This window comes from Myotis brandtii, unplaced genomic scaffold (assembly GCF_000412655.1).
Source record: "Myotis brandtii unplaced genomic scaffold, ASM41265v1 scaffold344, whole genome shotgun sequence".
In the NCBI taxonomy this organism is placed as follows: Eukaryota; Metazoa; Chordata; class Mammalia; order Chiroptera; family Vespertilionidae; genus Myotis; species Myotis brandtii.
Genome location: NW_005363247.1, coordinates 584,828 through 588,494, shown reverse-complemented (window position 1 = coordinate 588,494; position 3,667 = coordinate 584,828). Strand labels below are relative to the sequence as shown.

The following is a 3,667-nucleotide window of genomic DNA, read 5'->3' as shown; positions in this document are numbered from 1 at the left end:
AGTCATTTGGTGGTCCCTCACTAACCCCCCTGCCAGCCTAGTCGCCCCACACAGCCTGCTGTTCAGTCATTTGGTCGTCCCTCACTAACCCCCCTGCCAGCCTGGTTGTAGGCAGTCATCTTGTGAGGGCATGGGGGTTAATTTGCATATTACCTCTTTATTATATAGGACTAGAGGTCCGGTGCATGAATTCGTGCACGGGTGGGGTCCCTCTGGGTGGCCTGCAGAGATCGGGCTGAAACCCATAGTCCAATGCCGCCTGCAGCTCCTACCTGCTGCTCCCGCTCATCCCAGCCCCACTGTGCCTGCCGCAGGCTCACGCCCAATCAGTCCTGATCGGGAGAGGCTCGTGCTGCCACAGCAGCACTTCCAACCATGAGCCCTGCATCTGGCACCCTCCCAAGGGGAGTGGCCTGCAAGATCGGGCTCAAACCTGCTCTCAACATCCCCCAAGGGGTCCCGGATTGCGAGAGGGTGCAGGCCAGGCTGAGGGACCCCACCGTGCACGACTGGGCCAGGGAGGGACCATGGGAGGGCTCCAGGGCATGTCCAACCCATCTCACTCAGTCCCTATCAGCTGGACCCCAGCAGCAAGCTAATCTACCGGTTGGAGCATCTGCCCCTGGTGGTCAGTGCACGTCATAGTGACTGGTCAACCAGTTGACTGTCTGCCCCCTGATGGTCAGTGGACATCATAGCGAGCGGTTGAACAGCCTTAGCATATCATTAGCATATTACGCTTTGATTGGTTGTTCGATTGTTTTGCCGTTCAGTCTATTTGCATATTATCCTTTTATTATATAAGACTAGAGGCCCGGTGCATGAATTCGTGCACAGGTGGGGTCCAACCAGCGCACCCCGATGGGGGCCCATCGGGCTGGGCCACCTGGGAGGAGAGGCCGCAGGAGGTTAGCTGGCCATCCCCACCCCAGATCAGGGTGGTGGGGGCCGATCGGGGGCCAGGCCAGCCGGATGGGGGACCGATTGGGGCCCGGATCAGGCCAGTTGGTTGCCACAGTGTGCATCATAGCCATCGGTCATTCCGGTCATTCCAGTCACTGGGCTTTATATATAAAGGTTACTACCTTTAACCACTGAATCCAACACCTTTTCTTTTTTTTCTTTTTTACATTAATGCATGTAATTTATTTGCATCAGTTTTACAATATGCCAGATAGTGAGGACACAACAATTAACACAATTACTATTACCTCCCTCACAAGCATTTATATTTTAACAGTAGAAGAAAGAAACATGTAATTAAATAATTACTAGTGTTGATCTGTTGAGGATTTTTGTGTCTAAGTTCATGAGAGATACTGATGTGTAGTTTTCTTGTGAGATCCTTTTCTTATTTAAGTATTTGGGTAATACTGGTATCATAGAATGAGGTAGGACATGTTCCATCCTTGTCTGTTTTTTGGAAGTGTTTGTGAAGTATTCCTCTTAATTCTTTAAATATTTGGTAGAGTTCTCTAAAGAAAATATCTCAGCCTGGGATTTCATTTTATACAGATTTTAAATTACAAATTTTTAAATAGTTACAGGATTATATATATTTTATTTTGGTTGAGTTTTGGTAATACTGTATGTGGCTTTTGAAGAAATTGGTTCATTTTGCTTAATTTGTCTAATTTATGAGTATAAATTTATTTATACTATTCCCTGATTATCTTCAATTTTAACTCCATATCTTTTATGAAAATGAAATCAAAATGGATCATGGACTTAACTGTAAAACATAAAACTTTTAGAAATAATCATAGGAGAAAATCATTGAGACCTAGAATAGGCAAAGTACAACCTACAGCCCTGGCCAGTGTGGCTCAACTGGTTGGAGTATCATCCCTTATACCAAAAAGTAGCAGGTTCAATTCCAGGTCAGGGCACATACCTAGGTTGAGGGAGGCAATCCCTCCTTCTCTCTCCCTCCCTCCCTCTCTGCCTCTCTCTCCTTCTCCCTTTCTCCCTCTCTCTCCCCCTTCCTAAAAAATTGTTAAAAGTACAACCTACAAAAGAAAATATAAATAAATTAAGCCTCTTCAAAATTAAAAACTGTTGCTCTGTTAAGAGCAGAAAAAGAATGGAAAAAATATTTGAATACCACATATCAAACACAGAATAATTAGAATACATAAAACTCAGCAATAAAAAAAACCTATTGGGCCCTAGCCAGTTTGGCTCAGTGGATAGAGCATCGGCTTGCAGACTGAAAGGTCCCAGGTTCGATTCCAGTCAAAGGCTCATGCCCGGATTGCGGGCTCGATCCCCAGTGGGGGGAGTGCAGGAGGCAGCTGATCAATGATTCTCTCTCATCATTGATGTTTCTATCTTCCCTCTCCCTTCTTCTATGAAATCCATAAAAATATATTTTAAAAAAAACCTATTGGAAAATGGGCAAAAGAGATAAACAGGCATTTCACCAAAGATATACAGATAGCAAATTAGCACCTGAAAAATTTTTTAACATCATTGGCCACTAGGGAAATGCAAATTAAAACCATGAGATATCACTAAACATCTATGAGAATAGCTAAAATAAAAAATGGTGACAATATCAAATGCTATATGGATACAGAAAATCAGGATCACTCATATATTAATAGTGATAATGTATAAGGACACAGCCACTCTAGAAAACAGATTGACAGTTTCTTATAAAACTGAACATACATTACCATGCCATCCAGCAACTGCACTCTTGGGTATTTATCTGACAAAAATGAAAACTTACGTTCACACAAAAACATAAACATAAATGTTCATAGCAGCTTTTTTTCCTAATAGCCAAAACTGGAAATAACCCAAATGTTCTCCAATGGGTTAATGGTTAAACAAAGTGTAGTACATCCCTAACACGGAATACTACTCAGCAACAGAAATGAACAAAGTATGGATATATGCAACAAATTGAATGAATCTTGAGGGGAATCTTGAGGGAAGCCACTTTTAAAAATGCTAATCCCAAAAGGATTTCATACTATATGAGTCCATTTATATAATCTTTTTGAAATAACAAAATGAAGAACAGATTAGTGGTTGCCAGGGATTAGAGATGGAGGATGTGGAGAAGGGAATCAAGTTTGGTTATAAGAAGGCAGCACACACACAAACATAAAAAGGCAGCACAAAGAATCCTGGTGTCAATGAAAGTGTTCTATATCTTTATTATTGTGATGATTACACAAATCTACACATGATAAAACTGAATAGAACTAAATATATACTACACACACACACACACACACACACACACACACGTGTATACAGAGCTGGTGAAATATGAATAAGATAAGTGAATTTTATCAATGTCAATATCCTGTTGTGATACAAGATGTTGCAAATAAGAAAAAAATGAGTGAAGGGTGCATCTTTGTTATTCTTACAACTGAATATGAATTTATAATTATCTGAAAATGAAGTTTAATTTTAAAAATTTGAGAGATAATTCAATATTCAGATAGACATGCATGGAGGAGAGATATGGTTCTATCTACACTAATAAAAGAGAAACATGGTAATTAGCGTACGACCGCTACCCTTCCCATTGGCTAATCAACATATCCTTATGCAAATTAACTGCCAGCCAAGATGGCGGCCGGCAGCCAAGCACTGAAGCGAGCAGGGAGGCTTGCTTGCTCCAGTGACTGCGGACTCCAACGTTCCC

General features: G+C 41.7%; 1 protein-coding gene across 1 annotated transcript in view; it reads right to left on the bottom strand.

Annotated features, from left to right (window-relative positions):
- The window catches only part of RASA1 (RAS p21 protein activator (GTPase activating protein) 1), a 124,002-nt gene that overhangs the window by 111,330 nt on the left and 9,005 nt on the right, over positions 1-3,667 (bottom strand). The window lies entirely within an intron of this gene.